Consider the following 13034-nt stretch of genomic DNA (forward strand, 5'->3'; position numbering starts at 1 on the left):
TCATTATCTGCATGCACCATATGTCCAAGGCACACTTTTGCTGAGGTGTATTTCTCTGATTTCTATCTTCTTTTACCCTGATGGGCTCAAGGTCATCCTTCATATTTCATTATAAATATTGTTTGTTACACTCCCTGCTTTTACCCTCCCTATTCTCCCACTATTGACTCATATTTCCAGCATTCATGTAGACTTTTATTTATTTATAACAGCCAAAAAAACCCCATATATCTAAACAGATAAGTCTGAAGATACTTCAAGCAATGAATAGAAAATGTAATTGAAAGATAAATTCATTCTGGTGCATCACTGTTGTATTACAGTAATATAAGCAGTTGCCTTTCATGCCACAGTTTTATGAGTGAAAGTTTGAACTGTTCCACTTCTGATCTAGTTTCCTACTGCCATTCCTGGGACGGGAGTAGAAGATGGTAAACGTGCTTGGAACCCTGCTGCCCTTGGAACCTGAATTAAGGTTCAGGCTCTTGGCTTCAATATGACGCAGCGTTGACTGTTCGTGGTCATTTGGGAAGTGAGTCAGTAGATGGAAGATTTCTCTCTTTCTTGGTCTCCCTGTCTTTCCGTCACTCTATATTTTAAATAAATTAATGCTTATTTAAAAACTAAACATATATGACTTTTAGTGCAAAGCTTTTCAGAAATACTCCCATATCTTATTGAATATTAAAAGATGCCTCTTTCATTAATGTTTAGGGGATTCTTCATATATAACTAGTAGAAAGATAAATAGAGAGAGGTTTGATATGTTTTGTCTCACCAGGAGCTCTCTGAGGTCAAAAGAAATTATTTGCTCACCCTTTTTAAAGTTGTTTAGCTAGTAAACCTTTCTTCATGGATGGTTTTACGCGCATAACAAACTTGAGAGCAACCGTGGCTTTGCTTTATTCAGTGATGTTACGTGGCTGAAATTACACAGTCTGTGGACTTTTCAGATTGGCTGTTTCGTATGTTGTTCTCACTTAACAGTATGTTGCAGAATTCATCCATTCAGGAAATCAGACTGCCAGTCACTCCACAACAGAGGCCACATTCTGAAGTAGCATTTGGGATGCTTTGAATGACTTATAGGTCTCTGATACTACCTCATTTTTTAATTTTAAATTTCTTTATGACATATAATGTTAACATATGATGTATATTTTATCCAGTGAGATGTTTTTTCAGATCTTTTGCCCATTTTTGAGGGTTTTGTTTGAGCTTTTTCTACACATTTTCTATAATAGTCTTCAGCACATATATATTTTGCAGATTTTTTCCCCTTTCATTTGATTTGTCTTTTCAGTCTCTTAAGACTATCTTTTCAGAAGTTTGTTTGCTAAGCAGAGACAGACACGTAAATGCTCCCATTCACTGGTTCACTCCCCAGATTCCTGCAACAGGCTGCACAAGGGCCACAGCCAGGAGGCGGGAACGCAGTCTCACAATCTGGGTCTCTTATGTGTTGATGGGAACCAAACCAGTGGAGTCATTACTATGTGCTCCAGGATTGCAGCAGCAAGAAAAGCTGGAGTCCTAAGCTACACACAGGCGCTGCAATAGCACATGGAGGCACGTTAACCACAGGGTCAAGTGCCCATTTCAATTTTGAATTTAAATCAAGTCAACCTATCCAGCTTTTTTTCAATAGATTTTGGTTTTTTATTGTAACTAAAAAATCATCACCAATGTTCAGTCACCTAGATTTGCTCCAAAATTATTTTCTAGGAGACAGTTTGGGTAGTTCTGTCTATGGATTTATTTGTGCTTCTATTGGTTCGCTATTTTCATTAATCTCATTGGTCTTTTGTCTGTTCTTCCATCAGTAACTGCTTTCTTAACATCTGAAATCTTGAGTGTGTAGAATGGGATACACCACAGAAGGACAAACAATTTTCTTCTCTGCCTTTGAGTTGTACCCCTAACATACAATAAGAACAAGATGTACATATTTTTTGAATGTTGAATAAAAATAGTTTTTTAGCCAAAGACCAACACACAGAAGAAATTTCGGTTCCTGAGTTGTTTCTGTCGAGAATGGCTTATTTTCCTACTCACCAACTTACTACCAGTCACCCTGCAAGTTCTTATTTTATTCAAAGCTTGCTTTTATTTGTTTTCCCATGAGTTTTTTTTCTTTATTCTACTTCAGAGGACCAGATCATTTTTGTGTACATTAGACACTCAACACATAATTGTATTTCAAAGATTATGTATCTCCTCTTGTTTGTGGAGTTACCCAGAACTGTTAAAACACATATTTATAAATAATTCCTGAATGAGCTATTCGTATACTCGGGCCAAATTCACACTACAGATTAAAGTGCATTCTATGTCTTCAGATGTAGCATTGTACTCTTAAAATTATTGAGTGTTTTATCTTTTTGTTCTAAGCTGTAAATTGAATGGACATTCCAAATCAAGCTCTCTTCTTATAAACATTACTTCCAACATAGAAAGCAATATTGCATTTCATCACCATCAAGACAGCTGTTACCCATTTCCAGAATGTTCCAGTTGCAACTTCTGGTTTTCTGCTGAAAGATTTCCTTCTATTATTTATGATTTGACCTATTAAATGTCAATGGAAAGATTCCCTAGAAAAGTACGTTTCTATGATTAGCAGCAGTTTCTCTCATCCCAGGAAAAGGGTTTGATGGGGTATATAACAAGCTTTAAAATCAGCAGGAACCACACATCCTGAAGCAGAAATGTGTGAAGGGCACAAAGAACCTGCTATTATTTTCCAAGCATCCTGGGAACTGCCAGGAAAAATTCTGGTGTTTTCTTTCAAAATGATAAGTTATGGGCAACTTGAGGCAAAGCCATGGAAATTAAAAGATTTGCTTCTTCTTCCATAAATAGAACAGTGACTTTTTATTTTACTACTATCTTCCTCCACCTAAAAAAATGCTTTTTTGATGAGAAAGTCAAACTGGCCTTGTCTCTCAGGCAAACACTCCTCTCAGAGCAAATGAGCCTTTTTTGTTAAATTACAGAAACAGTGAAAGATTTATGATTTTCCCGGACAAATTCCTTTTGTTTTAAATATTTGCCATTTTTCCATGAAGAAATGAGACACCTTGTTGGTGTTTTCTTATAGTAAACATAAGGTCACTGAAAGGAAACAGGCTAGATGAAAGATCACCATGGTGTTAAATTACTTCCATCTGCAAACACTGTAAATCCCATAGACATAAAAAGAGAAGTTATGGTTAGAGCTCTGAAGTGTCATGTTTTTGGACTTGAAAAAGGTCCTTCTGCTGAGGACTTTATTCTGTTGCCAAGATTAAGAAACATGAAGTCGTGACGCAGTAACTGGACCATGTCAAAAGCATTTCACGTTAGAAACCCATTCACTCTCCCTTTCTTCTCAGCCCCTTTTACCCATTCACTTCTTGCATTATCTGACGTCCGCGTTTATATTGGAAGAAATGACTGACTTAGGGTCAACATCCCATAGTTACCGTTCTCAGCAGATTTGAAAGAATTCAAACAATCAATGCAACTTTTTTCTTTGTATTGATAATAAATTGCTTATTTCTAGGATAAAATTAAAAATGACATATTTAAGAAGCTGAATATTTTGCTTTTGTAGTTAGTTCTTTTGATGCACAGTTCCAATTTTTCCTTAACTGCATGCCAGTCTACACATAGGACTTGTGTTTTGCTCTAAGGTTATTTTTTTATTCTTTCTAAAATAGAGAAAAGTGACCCTATTTAGGCGCTGTGAGTAAATGTGTGTGCCTTGCAGGAGACAGGTACTCAATTCCTGGCTTTGTTGAACAAACACCTGAATGTGAAAGAGATTTGAACAACATATCCATAGCATAGATTTGAAATTGAATTAAAACAAAACAAAACCAGATACAGTTTAGAGCTCATGTTGCTGGCAGTGCCCAAAGCTCAGGGACAGCAATGACAACAGTCAGAGAGGCGGAGCATCACCCTAAGGGCGGTGAGGGCTCATTCCTATCTAAGGCCTTCTTTGAGGTTCCAACTCTATCATTGTCATTTAATGCCCTTGGACAAAAAATTTTTAAAACTCCACCTCAGTTTGTCCATCTGTAAAAGAGGTTTTGTTCTGCAATGCTAATTCAATCATTGGATGAAATAAGGAAATTAAAAGGTATCACATAAAAGTGAGTTTTTAGGGCCCGGCACCACAGCCCCATAATTAAATCTTCACCTTGCAACTGCAGGGATCCCATATGGGCACTGGTTCATTTCCCAGATGCTCCACTTCCCATCCTGCTCTCTGCTTGTGGCCTATAAATGCAGCAGGGGATGGCCCAAAGCTTGCACCTGCGTGGGAGATCCAGCTCCTGGCCCCTGACTTCACATCAGCGAAGTTCTGGCCACTGCAACCACTTGGAGAGTGAATTTGTAGACAGAAGACCTTTCCTTCTGTCTGTCCTTCTCTCTGTAAGCTCACCTTTCCAATAAAAATTAAATTATCTTATTAAAGTGAGTTTTCAGTGCTATTTGCTTTGATGATACATTATTATCTTCCTGAGAGTATCTATGTACATTGAATCACATGTTTCAGAATTACTGTTGAATTATTGCAATACATTTTTCTTAAGTTAATCTGTTGAGAAAGAAAACTGCATAATTTTCCTTAATTTTAAACAGAGTAAGTTTATGTTAATACAATCAAGAATGCTGATTGAACTTTAACATGCATTTTCAACACAAAATACTCCTACACTAAAGATATATTTTAATTTCAGAAATGAGATATTAGTGAGAAAATCCATTTCCCTTGTCAGTACTCCATTTATATTATGCTATAAAATAAAAATTCTATCTTCCACTTTGACAATAACCATGCTGACAGTATTACCATCTTAATCTCTTCATTTGACGTAATTACTGGATGACCTGGGGTTTTGAAGTAACTGCTAAGACTTCTAGAGTTATTATGTTGGAGCAGAATGATTTTAAGAGAGCCTTGTTGAAACTAGAGAAAGAGTGCATTGCCTATTTGCTTTTACCTACAAGTCCTCAAATGGGCCTGAAGGAAAGAAGAGCAAGCAACGCTTTTAAGAATGACAGGGATCCTCAAAACACAGAGCAAAGGCGAGAGCTCTGTTTGAATTGTGTTTGCGCAGCCTGAAGGCATTAAAGAAGACACTGTCAGGGGAAGACAGCAGAAAAGCCACACCATGAGTGCTGAAAATTTGGCTGCATGGGCAAGAATTCTAGAAGTCTGTCTTTGAGATAGTAACACCAGACACATCTTTTGATTCTTTCTTTGATAAGACGTCTTGTTAAAGCTTCTAAACAGAGAGAGATACAAAATGGTATTGACAGAAAGTTCTAGCTGTGTCAAAGGAAATCCATGTGGTTTGAATGCCTAGTATAGCTCTTCCTAAAAAGAAAAAAAACGAAGACACCTGTTTGCAGAAGGGAGGCCGAAACTTCAGTGATCAGTAGCTTCAGGACAGTAGCCGGAATTGTAGGAACATTAGTGAAAGCAGATTCATAGAATCCATCTCCTACCTTTCCCCATCTATAACTTCACGTTATGGAATGCTTCTCAGGATCTCAGATGAACCTAAACCAATCAGATAGTTCCTTACCTTTCAGGGGAGTTCTTACTGGAGGAAGCTGAATTCAAGGCCCTTGATAAGCAGTTGTTGATACTTACCTGCGCAGGGCACCAAGTCAATGCTGCACACATTTTTGTAACCAGTCAGCTGGAAGATAGTGCTTCCAACTTCCAATGGTGTACAAGCACTGCAGCAGCACGGTGAGCTGCAAAGCCCATGTCAGCCTCAAGCCTGCTTAGCCCTTTTCTCAAACAAGCGAGGCTTGTCTATGTGATCCCCAACAGATCATCTGCCTGTAGCGCTGTGGCTTTACTAAGTTATGAAATGAGAAAGTTGACCGAGATCACCCCTCAGGCATTTCCCCATTTTAAACTTTGCACATTTTCCTTTTGCTGATATTAGTCCTGGATAAAATAAAAAACAATTGTAGAAAAAGTATTAATAACACTCAAGGTATCCACATACGTCAGAACAGAACATCATATCCATGCTTACAAGTTTTTGTAATTTGGATATCTACATGTTACCTCATGTTAAAGTAGATACTAACATGTAAGATATTGGCAGTTCACTAATACTCAGTTATTATACTATTGAACCATCCAGCAATATCGTGCAAATTAATGATAAAATACAGTCATCAGTAAGTACTGTAAGCAAAGTGTGTCTCATATGGCAGACATAGCGTTCCTTCTTCATATCACTTACTTAATCCTCAAAGCGCCCTCAGTACTTGGAATTGCAATTCTTGCTTAACTAACATGAACATTTAAGCAATGATGAGCAACGAAAATGTGACAGAGTTTGAATCTGAATTAAGATCTTTTGCAATTATTTGAAGATTCTTTTTAAAATTATTTATTTGAAAGTAAAGTTATAGAAGGGAAGAGAGAGAGATCTTCCATCTGCTGCTTAGATCCCCAAATGGCTGCAAAGGGCAGAATAGGACTAGCTGAACCAAGAGCCAAGAGCTTCTTCGGAGTTTCCCACATGGGTTCAGGGACCCAATAATGTGGGCTGTCCTCTGCTAGATTGGGAGTGGAACAGCAAGGACTTGAACCAGTGTAGATCTGGGATGCTGGCACTGGTGACTTTACCCTCTAACCCATCGTGCTGACTCAGAATTTTTGTGATCTTGAGCACTGAACCATATTTTCACATTAGAAAGTATCACTAGAGAGCAATTCAACAACTTAATTTGTGAAATTTTAAAAGCCCCTCCCAAAAGAACATATATTCTAATTGTTTGATTTACCTCTTAAATCAGGAAATGCTGTTGGCTCATTCTAATACTCAGTGTTTTTGAACTATAGAATATGATAGTTAATATTATAACAGGTTATATAATGGATTTTATTTGATCCTAAAGTAAAATTACCCAACTCAGTTCAGAAAGTGAAAGTGTTTATTTAGTAAATATTCTTGAGGAAGTTTCTAGAAGCTGGGCAATGGTATAAGGACATAGTGGTAAACAGAAAAGAGCTTAGCCTATCATGAGTTTGACCACATTCCTGGGAAATATTTGTTAAGCACGCAAAATATCAAGATCACCATGGATTTCCATCATTGACTAAATATTTTTTTTTATCACTGGTTGAATAACAAATGCCACAGTAATTACATGGATTTTGACCAGGTGCAATAGAGGTGATTCTATCAGCACAATAGAGGTGCTCATAGAGATTGCCTGGTACTTGAAACATGGAATGCTAAGGCTAGGGTGTCTCCCCCAGGATGGCTTTTTACCTACTTTGCAATGGCAGAAGTAGCTTAAGCTCAAACATGCCAATGACGTGGACCAGATTAAAGCAGGATAAAGGAAATGTTATTATAGACTCAGACTATGTAACATAATCTATACAATAATAGTCCATGATATAGACTAATTTATCTTATAATCATAATATACAACATTTTGAATACTAAACTGACAAAATTTTAAAGTCAAACAAGTGAAAAAAAACAGACATAATAAAGGAAACCACCACAAAATAGAATTCTACTTCGCTTTGTCCTGATTGCAGCTGCTACCGTTCTCCTTTAACATCTATATACTGGTTGCAAATTACCAAGTTTTTGGTCTCATATCCTAATTGTTTATGAGTTAAATTATCAGGCATTATGTGCTCTAATGTGTATGCAAACTGTATTTTTGCAAACGATACAAATACAAAATGAGAGCAACATATTTAAGAATTCCTGATGTGATAGTAACTTCAGATTCAGAGAACAGAGGTCACTGGGGACCTCTGTTGCAGAGTAAGACTTGGCTTAAGGCGTCTACCCCACACCTGAGAGTTAAATGTTTGATGCCTGACTCTAGCTTCTGATTCCAACTTCATGCTGGGATGAAATCCAGGAGGCAACAGTGCTGAATCAAGGAGTTGGATTTCTGCTACTCACACGAGACTCTTGGGTGAAATCCACGCTTTAGCCTATCATAGGATGCTTCAGGCAACTGGAGAGTGTAAGGGTAGATCGAATTTCTCTCTCCCTCAAATAAGCAAATTTTAAAATATCAAAATATAGAGGTATGGATTTCATCCATGTATTAATCATTTTGTTATTTATTCAGTCAGTAATCTTTCCATTGATTGCAAGTATCAATTAAGGCCAATAACAGCAAAATAAATATGTCACTGCTTCTTTTTCCCTCATATTTCTATGACAGAGTAATGAGTTTTCTTTTGTAGAAACTGTTATTGGAAAACAATAGAAGAAAACCACTACCTAATACCCAAAAGCAGAAAGCACCAAAGAATCCCAGGAGGATTTTTTTTTTTTTTGCCTTAGGAAAGTGTATATAAACTAATACAAGTAAGATTTTTCAACAGTTGATATTTTGACCCAAACATGTCTTGTCACAGTCATAGTGCTTCCATCATATGTTATTTAAGGAAGCCGAAAGCAGAAGTTTTCCTTATGAACTTTCTGTGTAGTGTTTGTCCATTGGCAATAGTCATTGGGAGACACATTCCTGCCACATGAAAGGAATTCCAAAACTCAGTACATTCCTCGCTTCCACAGCAGCCACAGCAGAATAAGCAGAATTAAAAGCCTGGATAATTGTTGGACATGGATCTCTCTCTGTCTCTCTCTCTCACACAGACACACTTCAGTTGCACATAGAAGATTGTTGAAAAATGCTTCCGTGATTTTTTTCCCTTTTATTTTGTTGTTATCTTTGATCTAGTACTTGAAAAGAACTACAGACTTTGCTACACAAATTTGTTTTTTCAAACATAAAAGTCAAAAATTTTAAAGCTATGATTGGTCAAACTAAGTGTTATGAATCCAAAATTAGGAGCCTTTGGTTGTTTCTCCATTATCTATTGCTGACTTTCCCTAAGAAACCCACCTTCTTACCATATCCATCCAAATGTCAGAGATAATACCAAAATCTCACAACCAACGCACGAAATCAATTATTTACCTTCCTTGTTTTCTGAAACATATATTCAAATCTTTGAATTTTTGAAAATCTAAAGTTTTTTCTGTTATCTCATCAAAAACCAGAGGCAGAATTTACATCAGTTCACATTTTTAACATTAATTTTATTTATTTATTTATTTTTATTTAAAAGGCAGCATTGTGGAAAGAAAGGGAGATAAATAACCCATCCACTGGTTCTCTCCCCAAATGGGCCAATCTGAAGCCAGGAGGCAGGGGCTTCTCCTCGGTTTTCTATATGGAAGCAGTGGCTGGGCATTTGGGTTACCCTTGGCTGCTTTTCCAGGTCATAGGCAGGAAGCTGGATATAAAGTAGGACAGCCAGGACACCAACAGGTGTCCATATAGGATTCTGGCGCCACAGGCTGAGTCTTAGCCTCCTAGTCCAGGATGCTGGACTGCACAATGCCTTGATAATGTATGCTTCACAAATTCATGAAGACACCAATCCCACCAAACCTCACACCAAACTTTGGTGAATTTTCAGAAATCTTCACATAAAACTTCACATAAAAACAGCATTTCCTTTCTTTATGACTGACTACATTACCTAGTGATTTAAAGAGGGATCCAAAACAGAAAATCTTTATCTTAATTATGTCTCTACCTCTCATTTCCATTTGATTTTAAGTGGAATTACCTAACCCTGTGTCTCAAGGTTCTGAAGGAAATATGGTGTCATCATTATAAAGTTAATGTGGTAATTAATTTAGTTAATCTATTTCATATGTTTAGAACTGCCTGGAACACTTAATCTTTGTAATGCTCTTAGAAATTTAGATATGTTTTTGTTGTACATTTTTTTTTATTTTGCCTGGGGTCTCATTTCCATTCCAGAGAGCAATGACCACATTCCTGTTTCCAAAAATAAGATGGCATATTTTCGTCCTCAGTATACCATTAACATTGTTTCTTGTGAAAGACCACTAATAGTTAGATGAAGAAATGGAAGAAGCCAGCAAGTGAGAGCCTGAGCAGTAAGGAATGGGGAGAGGAGTTTGTATAGGTACTGGTGCAGGGGTTTCCAAAGAACCAGGAACTCTGTGACATAGTCAGTGCCCCTTGTTCCAGAGTTGCCTGCTCGCCTATCACAAAGGCTCACCAGTTCACCATTGCAGTCAGAGCAACGGGAGATGTGGAAAACACAATTTATTTATTTTGGCTCTAACAGGCTTCCAGATGACCGTGTGTGTATATATATATATATATATATATATATATGAAAAGCAGCGAAGACAACAAAAAATCTAGGATTTTTAAATGGTCTTATGTTAGTAGTTGTACTTCCTTTAGATAATACTGGAATAATTAAACACACAAGAGAAAGAAATAATTGACTTGTTGGGTAACAATAATAAAAGAAAATCGGAAATATCTGAAAAATGAAGAAATCACATGGACCAATGGGGTTACAGAGGAATAGTGTAAAAGACTCACAGAAGGATGAGGAGGAGGAGAGGAGGGAGGAGGGGAAGGAGGAGAGGAGGCAAAGAGGAGCTACAGCACATTGTGAAGAGCCCCAGGGTGGGGAATGTGAAGCTGTGGCCTACCATGGTCATGGCAGTTATCTGAGCCTTCCTCAGCAGCCAGAGAAACACGCAGTGATTTTATTTAAAGTTTCTTTCAGTGATGATAACCAGTGTTAAAACATTTTGTCTGGGAAGAATCCACATCTTTCATGGCCCTCTAAATGATTAGCCATTAATAACAATTTATTATGTATGGAAACATGTTAAGCAAAAACTCACCATCGAGTCTTGTGCTGGTTAATAAAGATGCAAGGATTGAGATTTTGCCCTTACACATCTGAATGGTATGAAGTCAGATTCTGAATAACATAATTAGTCACTGTTTACAAAATCCATATGCCTGTATTTATATTAGTTGTCAGTGGATTAGAAACAGAATATTCTACATCTGCTCCTGTATTTTTTATTTAATAATATAGTTTTTAAAAGAATGGGCCTAGAGATGGGTTTCTAGGGAGCATGTGTATATTGCATATTGTTACAACTGTATCCCTGAGCAGAATAAAACCTGAGATAAGGCATTCAGGACAGTGTTTCTGAAAGAATCACAGGATGAATGAAGAACTACGTAAGTTAATCACTGAAAACAAAAGAATGAGTAATTAAATTAATAACGTATAGCAGATTGAGAGAAGAGTTTTGCCTAAATAAATAATTGAATAAATTGCTCATGAATAAATGAAGGAAGGACTTAAGGACTGACCCAGTATTCCTGCAATTACTGTTCCTGGTATCTACTTTGATATGGGAAATAGATTTTATACTTTGTTCACTCAGGTGCTGTAAGCCAGTTGCACGCGCGGGCATGTGTGTGTTGCTCATTTTTCTGCCTCGCTGAGGAAAGCTTTGCTGTAGAAGTTACTTTTAAATTGATCCTTGAAGTACACCATCCAAAAATAGCCCAGCGTGAGAAGTCCAGCATGCTGTACCCCATACTCCCCTAGGCTACTCCCCTATGAAAAATATTTTGATTTAGTTGGTTCATTTCATGTGATGGCAGCATGAATTATCACTTTAGAGCGGACATCAGCAAAAGGATAAGAATTTACCAGTAAAACAGAGTGAAACTGAAACTATTTTGGCCTCCCTCTGCTTTCCTTGAAGATAAACGATTATGATGTCAGTGCAATTTGAAAGAATATTAAATCAGGGACTGAAAATACCTAGCAGTTCCAACTCCCTCATACCACAGACCTGGATTCCCATGAACTCTAACAACTCAGACGCTTCGCAGGCTCATTATCATCCTCAAAAACCAAATGGCTTCACAGCACATGGAGGGGAAATTCCACTTTACTCACTGGCTTTGCATTTGCTATTGATGTCCTAATTTGGTTTTCTTTCATAGGCTTTCCAAGTACAACTCCAACAAAATGCATCAGGCATTGAACACGCACCTAAGAAAGAAAAAAAATATAGAGCCTAGTGTAAAAAATCTGTTCCTTAGAATTTTGAAGGCTTTTTCCTTTTATTCAGGGATTCCTTGAGCAACTTTTAATCTTACAGGTGAAGTATGCAAATAATGCCAAATTTGAGTAACAGAGCAAAAGGCCCACTTTGCCCCCAAATCCAATAAGATGAGACCAAGCTGAAGGGTTTTGCATGCCCTTTGTTCCTAGTACTAAAACCTATGAAAGACTAAACAAAGTTCCCGACCATAAAAATGCAAATATATTACATTGCATGAAATAATAAGATGGGATATATGTTAACATTTATAACATTTATTCATATATAAAGTTAACACATCTTCTTTCATAATACAGATTAAGTAGTATATTGATACTTCCCATTCTAAACTCCTCTTACTGCCTTCCCAACATACCCTCCTCCTTCTCTTTTTTTCTCCCTCTATCCATTTCTTTGTTTTTTATTATTTATTTTTACTTGAAAGGGAGATTTACAGAGAGAAGGAGAGACAGAGAGAAAAAAAATGTTTCATCTAATGACTATTTCCCAAATGACCACAACAGCTATTGATGAGATGATCAGAAGCCAGGAGCCAGGAGTCTTTTTTGGGGTGTCCTAGATGAGTACAGCGGCCCAAGGACTTGGACCATCCTTCACTGCTATTACAGGCCACAAGCAGAGAACTGGATTGGAAGTGGAGCAGCCGGGACACAAACCAGTAGAGGATGCAGGCACCTGCATGTGGAGGATTAGCCTATTGAGATCCTGCAAACCGCTCCCCTCCACATGCTTCCTCTTTTCTTTCTTACATTTTTACAATAGGGAAAATGATTTCAAGTTGCATCACAGGCTTAACACATCATTAGGCTCATATTCCAACCCACAGAAAAGAGGAAAAAAAAATCTCAAGTATATAAATAATAATCGAATCTCAAATTGTCCATCTTGCTCATAGACATTATTCTAAAGTGTTCTGTGTACTTCCAACTGTGCTCATGAAAATATGTTGGCATATCAGAAGGCAATGTGATGATAGAGGCAAAAAATTAAAGGGGTAGAGCCACAGGCTAAGATATGATGAATAATGGCTGG

Source organism: Ochotona curzoniae, unplaced genomic scaffold (assembly GCF_017591425.1).
Source record: "Ochotona curzoniae isolate NIBS_2020 unplaced genomic scaffold, NIBS_Ocur_1.0 scaffold_4505, whole genome shotgun sequence".
Classification (NCBI taxonomy): domain Eukaryota; kingdom Metazoa; phylum Chordata; class Mammalia; order Lagomorpha; family Ochotonidae; genus Ochotona; species Ochotona curzoniae.